The sequence below is a fragment of the Felis catus genome, chromosome F2, assembly GCF_018350175.1.
Source record: "Felis catus isolate Fca126 chromosome F2, F.catus_Fca126_mat1.0, whole genome shotgun sequence".
In the NCBI taxonomy this organism is placed as follows: Eukaryota; Metazoa; Chordata; class Mammalia; order Carnivora; family Felidae; genus Felis; species Felis catus.
The window spans coordinates 51,491,053-51,509,892 of record NC_058385.1 but is presented as its reverse complement, the minus strand read 5'-3'; the positions used below and the strand labels follow the sequence as shown (position 1 = coordinate 51,509,892).

General features: G+C 43.1%; 1 protein-coding gene across 1 annotated transcript in view; it reads right to left on the bottom strand.

Annotated features, from left to right (window-relative positions):
* Positions 1–17,709, bottom strand: part of OXR1 (oxidation resistance 1) — a 453,716-nt gene extending 436,007 nt beyond the window's left edge. The window contains exon 1 of the mRNA XM_023248293.2: positions 17,598–17,709. The gene's annotated coding sequence lies outside the window, so the exon portion shown is untranslated. The remainder of the gene's footprint in view (positions 1–17,597) is intronic.
* Between the last annotated feature and the right edge of the window lie 1,131 nt (positions 17,710–18,840).

Here is an 18,840-nt window from a genome sequence, read left to right as displayed (position 1 = left end):
AACTCTGTCTGGCTCAGGGAATCCGAGATTTTCAAATCTTTCACAGGCATACCAGATGACACCTTCAGACCTCTCCCTTCTTGCTGCCACCTGAATGCAGGGGCAGTTTATTGGCAGTATCTATGTTTTAATTATTTTGGTTGAAAGTAACAAAAACCTAACTCAAATTAGCTTAAGCAGAAGTGGAAAATAACGGGTTTGTGGCAACTAAAATATTCAGGAATGGCTATCTAATATGGTGGCATTAACGGGATGAAATGCGCCTTTTCATTCTTTTGTTTCTATTTTCCTCAGAGTGCCTTCATTTTTCAGGTAGACTTTCTCCATTCATTAACAAAAATCCATCAGCAGTTGTAGACACAAATCCTAGTAGCTTTGTAACCCCCGTGAGAAAGAGAGCATCATTCAGTGTTCTGCCAAAATCCCAGGGAGTACTCTGGCCATCTTGCTGGTTGAGATCATATACCGATACCTGAACAAACCACTCTGGCTAGAGGTGGGGGTACTTTGGCTGACCAGGTCACATGCTCACGCCGAGAGCAAAGGGAGCAAAGGGAGCAAAGGAGGCAGGTCAGCCCCACATCAACCATGGATCTGAAAAAGTTGATTCTACTGGTAGGGGCAGTCCACAAAGGAATTCTGCTCGGACAAGACATATATTCATGGAAGCACATTCTCAAAAACAAACAAATACTGCCTGAAACAAAGAACAAAGCCCTCTGACGCTATGGTTACTCTCTGAAGCTCTTACCAATACCATGTGTAAAGATGCCAAACACACAGAAAAAGAATTCTCTGCGACTTCTCTAGTCATCTCTTCTGAATATCCTTGTCTCAAGGTCCTTTCAAAGTCCTTTACAATGTAGATGCAAGAAGTATCCTCTTATATCTTCTCCATACAAGGCAAAAAAGAATGAAGGTACTAATAATAAGCTACTTAAGTACAGGTGGACGCTAGCTGTTTTGGAACACACTGTCTTAGCTTCGTGTGAAACATTTCAGAATTTGCACAAATGTAGACACCCAGACCCCGGGATGACACGTTGAAAGGGAAGAATGTTCTTCTTGTTCATGTCCAGTGACTCAGAATATCCAAAAACAAAGTCCAAATATCAATGAGAATAATACAGTGAGCCAGCAGCTAATTCATCCCCGTTGGTTGCTAATACTATAATATGGCAGAACTGCTCAATTACTTTGCAGAGCATTTCAAAAAGTAAATACATGAAATAAAAAGCGTATTTTATATTCTTACTCAAATGGTATAAAGATTGCAAGAATTTTTCATTCAAATTAGTGGCTGAAAGGATCATATACACATCAATGTCCAATACTACTATGCCCCATATTCGTTAATCAAATCGGAAAGTCCAAACTTTTCAATACATATAAATGTACCAGAGATTACCATTCTTACAAAAGTCTTTCTTGCAAGGCAGTTCAATTACAGTTACAGTACCTTCAGCCTTTTATAATGAGATCCAAATAAACAGGTAAACAATTGCAACTAAAATAGCAAGCAGATATCTAAATGGTTTTAATAGCACCCCCCCCCCTTTATTAAAGATTGAAAACAATGTTAATAGCTTTTATAATGGAAACTTTACCAAGAAGTCTTCAAAGGCACATGACAAAAGCAAATGGTTTAGAATTCCCTCAGTTCAGAACCTCAAAGAAACAAGTAATTTAACTCTGGAACTGAAACCAAAAGCTTGCTACCCAAAGCTGAAGGTTATTTGTAATAGCGCATGTAGTCTGGTACATGTCTCATGTCCCTTGTGTTTAAATAGCAGACTGTATTTTGTAAGTTTCCAGGCATCCTGCTTTTGCTTGCTGTTGTTTGTACTCTTAGAAAAGAAGTACAGTTACTCTGTATCAATAAAGCACAGCTGACCATGTCACGCCCTGCTTCAAAAACAAAAATCCTCAGTCTGGCCAAGAAGATCCTGCATTGTCTCCTGCTGGTTTATCTTTCCACCTCCACTGGGCCCCACCTCACGCTCCTCCCAGCGAAGCTGATCATCTTTCATTTCCTTATACGTGCCAAGCCGGTTCCTCTGCTAGGAACACGTAACTCCTGCCCTGACTCCAGCCCCATGCAGCTATCAACCTAGAGAGCCCATCCTTTCTCAAGCTCAGGTCCCTTGCCTGCTCAGCCTCCCACCCCACCTGCTTGGTCTTCAGAGCACCTTCCCAGCACTATAACGAATGCCTTTCCCTCCAACATCCGTGAGGGCAGGGGCCATGTCTGCTTTGCCGGTTATATTCCCAGTGCAGAGCTGAGTGCCAGGCACATACTAGGATCTCTAATATTCGTTAGAAAAGTGTTTCATGGGGAAAAAAAGAAAAAGAAAATGTTCCATGAAGTCTAAGACTAATGTTCCCCTGTAAGTATATTTCTGTCAAAATATATTTTGATTTGGCAGATTTCACTATGATCTGTATTCCTGGGACACACCAGGAAGGTCACAGTAAGAGTATTTTATTGACTTCGGGAAATTCCTAGATAATTGTGAGGTTATACAGACCAGACCTAGCTCTATGATAGAAGTTAAACAAAAGCAGATTTTACCCCAGAAGATGCAAGACTTCCTGTCAGGGTTGTCAAAATGAAATAAACTGTCCTGAGAAATTTAGAAACTCTACATAGAGAATCTACAGATTCTCAAAAATGTACCCTTTGCACTTACCAATTGGCATGAAATTTACTAGAACCAATATTTCCTACAGAAAGGCACAGCTAGCATTTAGCAGATCAAGCACAGGGTCTGGTAAATGAGAACTCACTCAACAGCTCAGGCTTTCTGCACTGAGCCGTGTGCACTGAATGGACCTTAATACTGATGAGAGTCTAAGAAAGGTTTTAGGGTTTTTTTTGTTTGTTTGTTTGTTTGTTTGTTTGTTTTTTAGGTTAGGTTTTGTGGGTTGTTGTTGGTTTTGTTTTTTTTTTTTAAGTTTATTTATTTATTTTGAGAGAGACAGAATCTGAGTGAACAGGGGAGGGTCAGAGAGAGAATTCCAAGCAGGTTTCACACTGTCAGCATGGAGACCGATGTGGAGCTCAAACCCACAAACCGTGAGATCATGACCTCATCCAAAGTCAGACACTCAACTAAGCCACCAAGGTTTTAGGTTCTTAACATTTTTATGTGCTATGTATCCTGGGAGTCTGTTAAAGCCTAGGACCTCTTCAAAGAATAAGATACACAGAATACAATGAAATAGTTACCAAATTTTAAAAGGATGAATTTGTGACATGGTAAACAGGTTTCTTTTTGTTTCTTTTTTGAGAGAGACAGAGAGCCTGAGAGAGGAGGGGGGGGGGGGGAGGGAGAGAGAATCTTAAGCAGACTCCACACCCAGTTCAGAGCCTGACGCAGGGCTCAATCTCACAACCATGAAACCATGACCTGAGCCGAAATAGTCAGATGCTTAACTGACTGAGCCATCCAGGCGCCCCCATGTTTCTTTACTAATACTTTAAGAACAAAGATCTAACAGCAGGTCCAATAGTAACCACATTTTCAAAGTAGGGATGAGCATAAATGATTTTTTTTAAAGTAGCTTCAAACAACTGCAATGTGAAATGTACCTGTGACTTCCACTGGTAACAAAGTCACAGGTACTGGCAGAGCTTCTATGTTTTGTGACCTCTACCTGCAATTAAGGGTGATGCTAAATTTCAATTAGATGTTAATAACAATAACAATAACAATACAGATCATTTCTGTATCCAGATTCGTATACTGAGTTCTATCCATGCCTACAAACTACAAGTTAAAAACTCTTGTTTTCGAAGGATATTGCGTGAATTCTAAAGATCCTTTAGCCTGGATCCTTTAGCTCTTGATTAACATGATATACGTTTAAGGTGATGAAAAAGCTGTATATGTATTTATACAGGACTTTGAGTTTTAAAAATAGTTTATAAGTCGGTCGTATTTTATGCATCATAATGAAAAAGAACATGCAGATAGCATGTAGGACTTTTTTCTTGCTGAGCAAATCAGGGCCTTCGTGTCTCTCCTACCCTTACAATCATCCCCTCTAGGCAACTCCTGCTTTCTCCATAATTCTCTTGATCTACTTCTGAACATTTGCATTTTCTAAAGTGCCATGTTTTTCATGAAACATTCATGGCCCCTGCTTTAATGGCTACCCTCAGTAATTACTGTCACAGTGGTAAGGTCAAGAAACTTTCCTTTTATTTCTTTTTATTGTCAAGTAGAATTCTATTCCATGGAATACTACCACAACTTGTTTATTCATTCCCCAACTGAAGGATATCTGGGTTGTTTCTAATGTTTGACAATTATGAATACAGCTGCTATAGATGTTTGAGGCTCTGGGTAGATCTTCAGTCTTATGCCCCATAAACCTGGGCCTTGGGTTGGCTTTTCCACACCTTTTCTGCCCTTCCTTCCTCATGTATAAACCAAAATATGTTCTTAATCCCGTGCAGATCTCCACTCTGTATCAGTTTGGGATACTGGGCCCAATGGGGTTTCTGTCCCTCAACCAATGGCTTAAGGCTTTTGTATATGAGAGAAGACTTTGTGTCTGCAAGGAGGGGAAGCCTCTCAGTACCTGCATACCTGAGGAACCAAGGGGGTCCCTCTCTGGTCAATTTCCTTGCTCCCAAGCTTTCTGGTAAACACTGAGCAGAGGCCCGTGGGTAAGAACTTATGAGTGCATCTTCTCCTTGTATCTGTGATCCCACTTATTCTCAACTATATTGCTGGCTTTCACTCTACTTTTAAGAATTCATTAAAGCGTTTAAATGCTTTCTTCTTCACACTTTAATTTTTTTCACTATTTATTCTTTGTTGTGGTAAAACGTACATAACAGAAATTTACCATCTTAATCATTTTTAAGTGTACAGTTCAGAGGTGTTAAGGACATTCACCCTGTTGCAAACCATCACCACCATCTACCTCCTGTTTAATATCATACCATTTTGTAAATTTTAACTACCTGAATTTTTAAAGGAAGCTTTGTGTCATTACTTTATATGGAAACTAGAACTTAGCATAAATAGAAGATAAAATAAAAAATAAATACAATGAAAACAAAACAGTGTATTTGACTTCTGAAAGCTTTACATCCGAAGCCTACTGTTCATTAAAAAGGGAGATATAGGTATATTAGAGAAGTGTTAAAAACTGGCATCAAGTTAAAACTTTTCTCCTTGCCTTAATGAGAAACACTGAAAGGGAACAGATTCAAAATCCTTTTAATTCAATTCAATACATATCCATATAACACCCAAAGTCATCCTGTATAAAACCAATCATTGATCCCACACCTTGACAAACATTGCTTTAGCCCAACTAGTCCCCTCCAGTCTTTGCATTAGTACATTGACTGCAGAGGTTCAAGGCTGGCTACCTCTCCTGGCAAAGACAGCCCAGAGGAGGAAAGAGATTAAAGAGAAAAATTACTCCCCACTTCCAACCCTATTTTTAAAATGGTAAAATGAAACAAAGATAGTGATGATATATGAGCAAGGTAATCCTAGAAAACCAGAAGGCTATAAAAGATAATATGAATGAATATGGCAGGGCTGATACCAATCAGGTAGGTACCCAGGTACACAAGGAACATATATTTGTAAAGCAGACTCTGATTAAACAATAAATTCATTCAACAAATAGCTATTGATCTTGGGCTTTACACCAGATATTGTGCAGGATCCTGGATTGTTCTTTATCAGTACCATGGTATACCTCTGAAACATGTATCTATGTGATCGCTAGAGACCCTGTATGCCATTTTTACTTCTATTTCTACCAACATATAATGTCTGCTCAGTGCTCAAGAAATGTTTTGGGAATCACTAGAGTCCTTCGTATTCCTAGAAGAAGAGAATCTTCAACATGGAACCATAGAGTTATCCCATCTAAGCTCCCTTCACATGCAGAAATTGCTTCTACCTCATCCATGACAAAACTGACCCAGCATCTGCTGAGTGCTTCCAGACTGCAGCCCCCACTAAGTCTCAAGGTAGCTCCCTCCTCTCCTGAACCACACTAATACAAGAATGTTTCTGCTTACAGTGAGAGAAAATGGCCTTCCTTGAAACTTCCAGCCATATGTCCTAGTTCTTCGTAAGTGAGCAAAGACGACATCTTTCTTCCTTTCAACACCTGGAAGCTCATAGTATATTTATCTTACACTCCTCTTTGCCAAACTTATGGTCTATACTTCAAAAAAACTGTTCTTAAAAACCAAATTGTTTTTCTAGTATCTAGTGGACACGGACAGTCCCTAAAAGAGTGCCTAAAACTTGCCATGATAATTCAGATATAGTTTTATAAGAGCAAATAATAGGATATTACCCCCCCCCCCACTCTTTAGACCTAGCCATGGGCATTGCTGTTTGTTTTATCCATATCACACCTATACTAAGTTGGATAGTGTTCCCCCCAAATTTCATGTCCTTCCTGGAATCTAAGAATTACCTTATTTGGAAGTTGAGTCTTTAGAGATGTAATGTTTAAGATGAGGTTGTAGTAGAATAGCATAGGTCCTTAATCCAATGTGACCTGTGTCCTTATTAGAAGAGAAGAGAAGAGGAGAGGAGAGGAGAGGAGAGGAGAGGAGAGGAGAGGAGAGGAGAGGGGAGGGGAGGGGAGGGGAGGGGAGGGGAGGGGAGGGGAGGGGAGGGGAGGGGAGGGGTGAGGCGAGAAGAGAAGAGAAGAGAAGAGAAGAGAAGAGAAGAGAAGAGAAGAGAAGAGAAGAGAAGAGAAGAGAAGTCAGACACACGGGAGAATGAACATCATGTGACGATGGACACAGGGACTGGAGGGATGGATCTATAAACCAAGGAATGTGGAGGATTACTGGAGGCACCAGAAGCGAAGAGAAAATCATGAAACAGATTCTCCCCTCTGGTCTTCAGAGAGTGAATAGCTCTGTGAACACTTTGATTTCCATCTTCAATTTTCCAGAACTGTGAGAGAATACATTTCTATTGTTTTAAGCCATCCAGTTTGTGGAAACTTGTTACAGCTGACTTTGGAAACTGACACAGTACTTTTGCCTTCTACATAGATGCTGCTTGGATATACACTCAGTGTCCCCACCACCTCCCCCCCCCCCCGCCTTCTTTTTTCCTTCTAGTAATTCATCATCACTGAAGCAAGTTTCTCCACCTTGAATCTATGTAGTGGACATTAGTTTAGTGTGTCTGCCCGGCATCATCTATTTCCATTTTTCTGGTATCAGCAGATCATTGATCATGTCATGGGGTGATTCCATGAGCTCATTAAACACAGGGTCAGTGGACTATCTGTCAAGATGTCCTGATCTTTCCCAGAACACTCTATCTCTCTTTCACTTTCTCTCTCTCTCTCTCTCTCCTGCTGGGAATTATGAGTCGTGACCACATGACACATGATGGAAAAGAGCTAGAGTTGATTCATCCCAGTAGTGAGACAGCCTTTCCAAGGTCTTGTTCTTCAGCATTTCCCTCAATCCCATGAACTCTTCCATAACAATCCAGTAAATCCCTTTATGCTGAGATTAACCAGAATCAGTTCTACGTCATTCATTCAATTAAGGAACTCTGATAAATTAGAAAAGTAAAGCTTTGGATTTTGTTCTTTTTTTATTATTATTATTGTTTACCTTATTTTGACTTACCACTATTAGTAGGGTTCACTGAAATTTCAGTTTCACTCAATTCCCTCCCACAAAAGTCTAAATGATTAGCTCAAAATGCTTCAAGGTACAAGTATCTATAATGGATTAGTTATTGGTTTTTTTTTTGCAAGTCTATGTGTTTCAGTCCAAGAAGCGGAAGCTGATGGCAAACTTAAAAGAAATTAATGTATAGTTTTCAAGTAGACTATTAGCAACCTTTTTATTCTCATTCACATTAAGGATGACAAAAATAATTTATTAACTTCAATGCCCAAGAAACATTTCCCCATAATATTTAACGATGAACATGATGTGTACCTAACACTGAAACACAAAACTCTTAATATATAACATAATCAGAGCCTGTGCCTATAAGGCTATGTTAAAACAACATCTCCCTAGGTTTTTCTAAAAATCACTGAGTATTTCTATAGTGCCAGAATGATTCTTTTTTCCTCTCAGTTGTTCATGTTAGTTCACATCATTAAAAACTATATTTTGCTCTTTTTCTACTATACACTTACCAACATGACTGCTCATTTGACATTTAAAAACATGCTGGTAAAGGGTTAAAATTGCACTTCAATAACACTTCAGTGATATAAAAGATCACCTTTAAACTTCCTTGGTCCTCCTAAGAATGTAAGATCTAAATAGATCGAAGGATAATTAATGCCCTGCTGATTTCTGTTGTTTTTTTACTTTTTAACTTCATTGTGCTAGAATATATCTTCCCTCATGTGGGAAACTATGGGAAAACCAACTGCTACCTTGACATCCTTACCTCACTCATCAAAGGTAGATTATATTTTATAGTATCTTACAAGTTGGCTTTAAAAATGCAATGATGGGGGCGCCTGGGTGGCGCAGTCGGTTAAGCGTCCGACTTCAGCCAGGTCACGATCTCGCGGTCCGCGAGTTCGAGCCCCGCGTCGGGCTCTGGGCTGATGGCTCGGAGCCTGGAGCCTGTTTCCGATTCTGTGTCTCCCTCTCTCTCTGCCCCTCCCCCGTTCATGCTCTGTCTCTCTCTGTCCCCAAAATAAATAAACGTTGAAAAAAAATATTTAAAAATGCAATGATGGGGGCACCTGGGTGGCGCAGTCGGTTAAGCGTCCGACTTCAGCCAGGTCACGATCTCGCGGTCCGTGAGTTCGAGCCCCGCGTCGGGCTCTGGGCTGATGGCTCAGAGCCTGGACCCTGTTTCCGATTCTGTGTCTCCCTCTCTCTCTGCCCCTCCCCCGTTCATGCTCTGTCTCTCTCTGTCCCAAAAATAAATAAAAAACGTTGAAAAAAAAATTTTTTTGAAAAATAAAAAAAAATAAAAATGCAATGATGTTTGTATTACTAAGCCATTTAGATGAACGAAAACAGAATAAAATATTTACTCAAAGCCATTTATCACGGTTGTTCACATTCTTCTGCTGAATTGTGATATGCGCTTGTGACATCTTGTCGCGGTGATTTACATAAAGATTTAAACATAGATCGGAAAGAATCGTTAGTCCATTAATATATTAATTCTCAATGTAAGACCACATTTTACCTTTACCACATTTGCTTAACATTTATTTATAACAAAACATGAATCTCAGTGTCTAGCCATCCAGTCTAATGATGTATAATGAGGGACGAGACTAAATGTACATTGGTTTCTTTCAATCATAAAGATTCAAATCTATTCAGTAGTGGAGAGAGGAGAATTCTCTAGACTTTAACCATGTCTCAGATGAAATAAAACCATGACTCCAACATTTTTCTTTAGGGCTCAACAATAATGCAAGGGCTGTAGTGTCCCCTTCTTGTTTATGTGCGTAATATAAAATCCCCCTTCTTCCCCAAACTCCCACCTTTCTATAGAAAAACATACCTCCCAACCAGTCTAAACCATCCTTCTGGCCATTGTTGTTGGTGGAATAGGCTCTTTACCTGACTGGAGACAGCAAGAGGTGAGGGAGATGTTCCCTGGGATTTCTGAAAAGAGCAGTTTCTTCTTTCCTCTTCAAGAGCTATGGAAAGAGTCTCCCCTCAGTAGATTTGAACCTGGGAATATGAAGCCCTACCAGCTCTGGCAGCATTCTTAGGGCCCCAAGGAGAAAGTCTGTCAGAAATGGAGCCAGCACTCAAGAAGGGGAGCTAAGAAACTGCAATGGGAAAACAAGGAGCTTGTCAGATGGTTACGAACCCTGGATCAGGTCAAATCTAGAAACACAGTCCCCTCCTCCACTCAGTTACATAGTTATGAAGACCTTCTTTTTTATTTTTTCCTAAGCCACTTGAAATCAGGTTTTCTAAATCTTGACAGTGAAAGAATCTGAACTGATTCAAGTACAAACACTCATCTTCAAGGGCATAGCTGAACTACAGTAGAATTAGCAGTGTTCAAGGACAAAGGGTGCTTGGTATCATGCTAATAAGATCTTTATCTGCTTATATCTCACCTAGTCAATAACGAGAATCATACTCATAATCTGGTATCTGATAGATGTGATTCTCAAAAGACAGGAGAAACTGGAAAGCCAAATAATTTGGCCAAGTTTTCACAGCTACTAACTAAAAAATAGAGATCTGAATTCAAGTTTGTCTGATTCTAAAGGGAATGTTCTTTCAAGCTTACTGTCCATCCTGCCTTCTACTTTTAAGGCTTTCATTATTGCAAACTGATTATATACCTTCACCATAATTACAAATAAGACAGCATACATAATATAACTTACAATTTACAAAGTACCTCTAATGCATATTGGTTTTTACATTGTTATTGAATCTGAAACTCTTCAAGAAGCCACAAAGGCAACAGCACTGAACTGATTTAAAACAACAGCAAAACTATGACCTTAGCAACAGAACCACCAAAAGAGCCAATCTTCAATTTTCTGGTCATTAATATATATAACCTAGTTGAAGAGCATTATTCATAGTGGTATTTTTGGTTCTTAGATATCTTTACCCAAAATTCTACTTATGTTCACCCCAATGAGGAAAAAAGTAAAGATGTACTTGATCATTTGGATCATGTACATGAACAGCTGAGATGAACTACACAAATTAAATTAGAGATCCATTGATGGCTTTTGTTGCTTATAGAAGACCTGGAACATAACAACTGAAAAGAGAGGTTCTTGAGATACATAAGCATTTTTAAATAAATAGAAGAAACATGGATTTAACCAAGAAAATAAGTATGCTGTTAAGGTAGAGAAAGTTTGGATAGAAACTTTAAAAAATGTACATTCTGCTGAAATGATGCACTGACCGTTGAACTTGAACAAGCCACTTCACAATCCTGAATCCCCAAGACCTCATCAGTCAAAAGAAGACATCAGATGACTTCATCGCTAACATCCCTTCCTAATCTATGATCTACCTCATCGTCCTTTTCCATCTCCCTTTGCTCACCAATGACCCTTCTGACTCTATTCGACCTCTGCCTCCTTCCCTGGACAGTAGCCATTTAAATTCTAGCACTAGAAGGATGTATAAGCACCACCATCACCACTATTTAATAGGTACTTCCACTTTAAAAATATTTCTTCTAATCTTATCATGAACTTTACAGAAAAAAAAAAATTATCACCATTTCAAAAATGAGGAAGTCAGAGCTCCACGAAGTTAAAAAAAGAAAAAGTATCTAAAGTCACAAAACTACTAAGTAGAAGGGCCAGATCTGGCTGCAAAGTTCTTGACCCTAAACTGCTGTAGATGTTTCTTCGTAATGTGTGGCTAGATTCTGGTTCAGCAGCTGGTCTTTTCCAAATGTATCAAGTGATTCTCAGCCCAGTCACAGCAGTGGTTCAAATCAAAATTGTTAAAATCAAGCTTCACAATCTAGAAGACTGAGATCTATGTTTTGGTCAGTGGGGTCCAATGTCAAATAGCATCATGTCCTCGTGACTATGCTCCTAAGACAAACAGCCAAGTCTCTTTCACCTTCTTTAAGAGGACAGAGAAAACTCTAAATCACAAAATTAGGAAGGATTGTTATCAGTATCAACTTAGCCCAGTATTCTGATTCTAAATGACATTACATAATAAATATTCCAGAGTTAGAAGAGACATGCTATTTATAATGAAGGCTGAAAGCCTCAGGAGACGTTCTGGGCTATTTGTTTCTTAAGATGGATAAGCATGTATAAACAAAAGTAAAACCTTCCACAGGCAGGTTGCCTATTTCACGGATTGCTATCACTCATCCTTAACAATAATAAACAAAACAAAACAAAAAAAAGAAATAAAAAGCAGAAACTCTCTTTGCCTTTGCCATAGCATAAATTTTAAAATCCTACTTTTGTTGTTGTTGTTGTTGTTGTTGAGTTCAGCAAAGGCAACTTGTGGTGTTTCATAAAATTCTCTCCCTTCACACTACTTTTCTTCTAGCTGGGACAGTAACTGACATGCCACAGGGACCAGCAAGTTTGTTTATAAGTAATGGAGCCGCCATATTATTTCATTTCCCTCTCCCCCCAAACAAAGCATACATATTACCTAGTGCACAGAACAGCAAAAATGCTCAGTTCTATAATCTTTCTATTAGTCACCTCAAAATAGTCACATGGCATGCTCTATCTTTGAAGGTGTGTATACAAAGCCTTTGTTGCAAACATTAGGACAGAACTGATTTCAAATTCTGCTTCATTCTAACCATCATACCAGCCGCCCCACTGCCTTCTACCACCATGACTATCAGCAGTATAAAAGACCACACATCTATTCAACAAGTAACTGCAGGGAAAGAAACCATTTCTCCTTGTTCAGATGTCAAACAAAATCAATAACCACTTCCTACAGAAAGGCAAAGGGAGACAAGAACTGACCCCTTTCACCTCAAACCGCTCACACCCCTTGTCTAGTCTATATAGAGATCCATGTAAGTCTCCACTTTAAATATTTCTTCTGCCTTCTACATTTCACTGTGTTCAGAAGTATTTTCACAGATTAAGCTGTATCTCTATAATTGCTCCCAATTTCATGAAAATGAATAACCATCCTGCCTTTATTCTTTACAGAGTTTTAAAGATATACATAGAATATATGCATAGTCTCTGAATGAACTTTGTTTTGAAACTGGTTGCAACGCACAAGGCAGCTTGACCTCGCAAATGCAACAGTCCCAGTGCCTAGAGTAGAACTTGCTACCGTTGAATTTACAAATGCTTGTTGAATTTATAATATATAATACTCACTGTTTTGAATCATGTTTGTGAGCTTTCATATAGTCCAAAGATAGGCACACTCTACCAACATCAGTGTTGCTCGAACTGAAGTCCTATTTTCCTTGGTTCTTTCACCATTCCCATGGGAAAGAGGAAGCCTTCCTAACAGCAATTAAACAAACAATTGAAAAAGCAATTTAAACATGCAACCAGAGACACAGAGGTTGCCTTTGTGGAAAACAAGGGCTCTCCAACTGCCTTTTTCCAAGAGACACCAATGTCTGTTCCACATGGAAGCCAGAAGGAGCTGTTTGTGTTTGCACACACAGGAGAAAAGGAGGGATTATGGGGTGCCCCAGAGATTCAGCAGGAATGTGAAGTCTCTTCTGCTACACAAACTCCTGAGGGACCGAGGGATCGTAATGGCCGGGAGTGAAGGAAATGGTTATTAGGACAAGAAGGGAAGTAAGCAGTCCTAATGACAATCTATGGAGAATGAATTCTGAAACCAACCAACCAATCACCAAACAAAAGGGGGAGGGCAGGGCCAGAAGGCAGATATAGTGACCAAATCTCTTTAGTTTCTCTAGGCCTGGGCGTAATAATGACAAAGCTTTTACCTAGTAAGTGTTCTGAGTTCCCGCACACAGGCGATATTAGAACTCTTCCCTGATCTTATTACATTTATGAGTGTAAGCCATTGTTCCTTCTCTCTAGGCAGACTATTGTGCTACAGGCTAGGAAGGTTTGTTTCTCAATACGTGCCGTGCTGTCGATTTAAAATTGAAACTAAATACATGAAAATTATATGGGATTCCTACCTTCCTGCACAGATGTCTACCAATACTAAGGTTTCACTTTGGAATATTTTATGAGGCATCTAATAAATATTCATTTAACATTTTTTCTCTCTGATTCTGTTCAATCCCTCATTACACGAAGAACTTACTAGTTACAGCCTTAAATTAACTTTAATTAAAAAAAAATGTAACTATGTATGTTAAAGAAGAATTACCAAACAAGTTCAGTGAGAAATACAGTAGCTAAACAATTTTATAATTTGCTTTCATCAAAAACGTTTACTCAGTTCATAGGCATACTATATAACGTATCATTGTAGACATTCCTAATACATGTCAGGATTATTTTTTAAGGCTGAAAAGAAGTCCTGCTAAAGGGAAATCTCTTTAATTTCCCTTAAAATGAGTATTTTAGAACATGGAGCCATTTTGCAAAGAAAGCCTCTTAGTATCAACAGGTCCTGATTTTCAAGAGAAATTCCAACAGGAATATATGAAAGCATCCTAACAAGAATTGCTCTTAATTCCAATCATGTCTTGTGTTAAACCAGGGTTTTTCAACTTCAGCACTACTAACATTTGGGGTCGGGTAATTCTTGATTGCTGGGGACTACCCAGTGTGTTGCAGAATGTTAGCAACACCCCTGGCCTCTGCCCATGAGATGCCAGAAATACCCCTCTCCCCAAGTTGTGACAGCCAAAACCTCTCTCCAGACGTTGCCAGAGGACCCTGAGGGAGTGGGTGCCAAATTGCCTGTGCCGGAAACCACTGCTCTAGGCTTATCATCAGTAAGATGCCCTGAGGTAAAAGGTGATTTCTCTTCTTCCATGTTGACTAACATTTCTCTCTTAGTTCTGCCTCATCAAACCATTTCACCACTTTTTTTTCAAATGCCTTTACCTTAGGGAAGCAAAGATTCCACTATTTCTTTTTTTAATTTTTTTTTAATGTTTATTTTATTTTTGAGACAGAGAGAGACACAGCATGAGCAGGGATGGGGCAGAGAGAGAGAGGGAGACACAGAATGTGAAGCAGGCTCCAGGCTCTGAGCTGTCAGCACAGAACCCGACGTGGGGCTCAAACTCACAAACTGTGAGATCATGACCTGAGCCGAAGTTGGACGCTTAACCGACTGAGCCACCCAGGCGCCCCTCCACTGACTATTTCTTAAAGAATACTTGGGTTTAAGAAACAATCCTCCAGGAAAAGTATAGTCAAAATGTGCTTCTGAGGACTAAGAACCAGCCCAAGGGTACAATCCTCTGTATTTCCAATGCAAGAGATGAAGGGTAGAGAGGGAAGGGCTTTCTCATTTCACATTAAATTAAACATTCTATGAATGAAGAATTCACCTCCACGTGCTTATAAGATGTTCAGGTGCCTGAATTCTGCCTAGTTTTGATTCCAAAATCAATTTGCCCAATAATCACTTCTCCTTGATCCCCAAACAAACAAACAAACAAAATAGGCAAACATGTAAGGTTATGTTTTATCTGAACAGCACTTCAGGGAGAATTAATGGCTAAAAATAATTTATTTATCTTCACCACATGTTCTAATAATAATCATCAAAGGGGGGGGGAACAGTAATAGAAGTGAAAACTGACATCATTAAGTCTTTATTCAACTCTCCACCTTTCAGATGCCAGAATCATGGACATATTTCAAAAGGACTATGCTAGAAACTGAGAAAGCCATGGTCACATGGAATATGAGGCCGTGGCCTGGCCATTAGAAGCTTGCTGTCCTTTCTGCTGTGTGCCTCCATGGGTCAGTGATCACCCTGTGACAACCTACACCATGAGCCTTATCACTTTCTTGGAGAATTCTCACTGCCCTTCATCTGAGTCCCCCCCTGCAATGTGGATGTGGGAACTATTTCTGATGGTTGCACAACAACGTCAGAACCCATCCCTCTTAGATATCCACAGACCATAGGCACAATGGTCACTCTTCTTCTTTTGAGTCCTTTCACAGGTGACACAGGTTGCAAGAGTCACCTTCATCCTCATTTCCCCACATCCGGTAAAGCCTCTCTAAAAATATGGCAACGACGACAGAGCAAAGCAAGCTGGATGGAGTCTGAGAAGCCACGGACATGATGACAGCTCCTGTTTCCCCCCACCCCCACCCCAGATTTCCATCCTGTACGCTGCAGAAGCTCTTTCCCTTCTTGCAGTTGGTGGGTGAAATCTCTCCTAGTGAAAGAGGCGTTTTTGCATAAAGCCTTTTGAGTGAGATGCTGGTTTATTCTATTAATCTGGTCTTTTTCTTAAGTTACATTTATACGCGGGGAACCCAGGGAAGACCCCTGCTCTCGAAAACCTGCGAGTGTTGGTCACTCTGCAGGGATTCTCGGGCCCCAAAGGCCATTTGTAGCCATCAAGCTTCCGGAGCCCTTGGGGCAACATCACCGCGTCACCTGCAGGGGCAGCAGAGTGAACTGCGGACCCCCGGAGCGACGCCCCAGGTAAGGACCCGAGGACTCGGGAGCCTCTCTGAATCATGGGGACTCCTAGGATACCCTCCCGCACATAAGGGACCGCCGCCGCCTCCTCCTCGGGGTACCAAATCAGAGGACTAGACCCGCGCCAGGTTTGGGGTGTGCGACGGCAGGGGGAGAGGTTACAAAGGCGCATCATTGGACGAGCGAAGAATGTGACCCTAGAGAAAGGAGATAGAAGAGACGTAGGAAAACACGTTTCCCTTAATCCCCTTCCCGTGCTGCCTGTGGATCCCAGGATCTCCTCGTCATGGAAACAGACTGCAGCAACAGACGCGACCCTGGGCAGTCAACACGCACACACGCGCGCACACACGCCCCGCCGCGAGTTGCAAGCCGCAGACTTCTGCCTGACTTCCCAGCCCAAAACATTTCACCTCCCGGGCCAGAACACGGATTCTTTTGGCCCAGAAGCAACCACTCCTCTCCACCGCCCTGCAACACACACATTCCGATTCTACATTACATCCCCAGGGTGCCGGGTACCACTTAAGGGAAGCCCTGGCAGTTCCCGTGCAAATGACTACCTTCCCGGCTGCCTTATCTGTCCAAATCTCCTACTAGCTCGCCTAAAGCAAGCCGCCCTGGGACCAAGCCAGGTAGGAGAAGGAGGAGGAGCCTGGGGTGCAAGTGAACCTCAGAGAACCGCTACTAAGTCAGTATTCAGGCGGACCGCACGTAGCCTCCAACCCCTTCCTGAGCCTTTTGGCTCCAGCAGCAGCCCAGTTCCTCCACCCGATCTCTGCACCGCTGCCCTCCTCCCCTTCACCCAAATCCCTCAACGATTTTCCAGCTGGCCATTCCAGGCCACTTTCTGCATCCATCCTCTCTCTCCAGACGGTTCCCAACATGTGGCCTCGCATACTCACTCACTCCAAAGACCTCGATTCAAGGCTCTCACCATCATTATATCGCCCTCAACCTGGCACTAATTCCCCCAAATTATCCGGGTCTACTCGTTTCTCCGGAACCTACTGTCCCTTCCACCTGCGTCCTCTGCTCTCGTTCAAATCCGCTTTCCACCCGCCCCAGTTTTCATCCATCTTCCCTCTGCCGCTCCGACCTGGACACGCTCACCCCCTACCATGCCCCCCATACTGCGCTCTCACGCTCATCCCACCCTAAGCCCCCGGAGACACCCCGCTTTCCCTCTGCGGCTCTTCTCGGAGGGGCGCCCGCATCCCAAACCCAGCTTCTCCATCCCACACCAGCCCGCCTTCCCGGCCTGCCCGATCCTCTCCCTCACCGCGCGGTCCTTCCCTCTCCCCAAGTTGGGCCCCTCGGCCCCCGCCAGAGTCGGTTCGGCCCTCCTGCTTTGCCGGTCCCCCCTGCTCCAGCATCCCAGTGGCCGCCCGCTATCAAATTGGCCAAGCGGCTCGCCGGGACGCCGGGACGCCGGGCACCGGGGCCACCGGCCAACCGTGCCTCCCGCCTGCCAGCCTGGGCTCCCCCGGACGCCAAGCCCTCGCCCCACCGCCCAACCACCTTACAAACTTACTTGCGGGTCGCCAGGAGGGGGCTGCGGTGAGCGGCGGCGGGCCCTGCGGCGGCGAGTGCGCCCCTCTCGGCGGGGCTGGGCGGCGCGGCGCCGGCGCTGCGCTCCTGCGGCCGCGCGGTGAATGGGCTCAGCCTGACGCAGCCCGGCTCTGCCCGCGCCGCCGCCGAGGCCGCCGAGCGCTTCCACACATGCTCAGTTTCCGGACCTGCCTGCGTGGACGCTACCAAGCGCGAGCAGCGGCGGGGGAGGCGGAAAGCGGCCGGGCACTGGCGGCTGCGAGCGGGAGGCTACCACCTCGGAAGCGGGGGAACCAGAGGGACGACGCGGCCGCTAAAAATAGCTCCTGCGGAAACCGCGGCTCCCGCTGCCAGCGCCCCCCTCCCACGCGCGTCCCCGCCGCCCGGCGCTCGGGATCCTGCGCTCGCAGCCGGCGAGGGGACCGGAGCGCGCGTCCTGCCAGGCCCCCCCGCCCGCACTCTTAGCTGCACCCCGGCGCCTCCCTCACAGCCCCCCTCCCCCCCCCCCGCCCGCTGCCGGGATTTGGGGCTCCCGCCTGCCGGGCAGCCTTAATTTCACATCTCGCCAAAGAAACGGAGGAAAGTTGGGTTACAGCGATGAAAAACCTCCGCCACAACGAAATTGGCTCAGAGTTTTGGAGAAAAATAAGTTTCTATGGATGCTTGGCTTTGTTAGGAGGAAAGGGTGACGGTCAACATCCCAGAGTGGGGAGCCGTGGGGCGGGCTGAAGGGGGCTCTGGAAAGACCTGCTAACGGGAAAACTTGTTCTCGCGGCGTTGCTCACTGCTCTTTCTGCGGGTTTTTTATATTCGCTGACACCCATCCTGATCTTGTTGGCTTCGTTGTTCTTGTTACCCGAACTATAATTTCTTTACCGCTTGTCCTACCTCCATCCTCCCTCCACCAGCCCGGCTTTAATTTGAGCAAAGAAAAGGGTGCAAACTGGAGACGGCTAGGTTCTGTTGCCTGACTCGGAACCTGGCCTTTTGGTAACCGTGCCGAACGAGGGTTCCAGTCCTGCTGTCAAGTTCGGGCCACGATGTGTCTCCTTTGGTCTCCTGAGCATCCAGCACTTTCAGCCTCAGATTCTCTCAGAGCCGCCGCACCTGCAAATTAACTATTTCACTGCTGTTCGATTCCAGTATATGCTACCTTCATTCCTGACAGTCTACTTTTGAAATCTTTCCGCCCTTAAACTGAGAGTTACAAATGTTTCCTGGGTCAG